Genomic DNA, 838 nt, shown 5'->3' with positions numbered 1-838 from the left:
ATACTTGAAGAGACCACTGTTAGATTCAAAAAGAGAACAGCCACTATTACATTTCTTGTACCAGTAGCAGGAACGAACCTACTAGGGAGAGAATTAATGATTAAACTAGGCTTAGGTTTATATATAAACCAAGAAAGAATTCATATATCTTTAAACCTTCTAACTCCATGGGCAGAGAAACAAATTGACCCCGTTGTATGGACTAGGGAGGGGAATAGAGGAGGACTACAAATGCCTCCCATTCAGATTAAATTAAAAAATCCAGGAGAGGTCACAAAAAGGAAGCAATATCCTACTCCCCTTGAAGGCAGGTTGGGATTGAAACCCATAATTGAGGGATTAATCCGAGACAAACTCCTCAAACCTTTTATGTCCCCATACAACACCCCAATTCTACCAGTAAAGAAACCAGATGGTTCATATCGTTTGGTCCAAGACCTGTGAGCTATAAATCAAATAGTCCAAAGCAAACATCCTGTAGTCCCTAATCCATATACTCTACTCAGCTGGATTCCCTACCACCATCAATGGTTTAGTGTAGTGGACCTAAAGGATGCCTTCTGGGCATGTCCCTTGGCAGGGGGACAGTAGGGACCTGTTTGCCTTTGAATGGGAAGATCCCCACTCAGGAAAGAAACAACAATATCATCGATGGGCAACTCTCCCACTATGGTTCACTGACTCCCCAAATTTATTCGGTCAAATCCCAGAGCAAATATTAGAAAAGTTCTCTCTTCCCCCATCTGTGTGCCTCCTTCAGTATGTAGATGACTTACTCCTCTCTGGTGATAACCAGAAGGAGATTACCAATGTAACCATTGTTGTTGTTGTTGTTATG

The sequence above is a fragment of the Chrysochloris asiatica genome, unplaced genomic scaffold (genome assembly GCF_000296735.1).
Source record: "Chrysochloris asiatica unplaced genomic scaffold, ChrAsi1.0 scaffold00057, whole genome shotgun sequence".
Lineage (NCBI taxonomy): Eukaryota > Metazoa > Chordata > Mammalia > Afrosoricida > Chrysochloridae > Chrysochloris > Chrysochloris asiatica.
The sequence above is the reverse complement of the archived record's forward strand: the minus strand, read 5'-3'. Positions refer to the sequence as shown.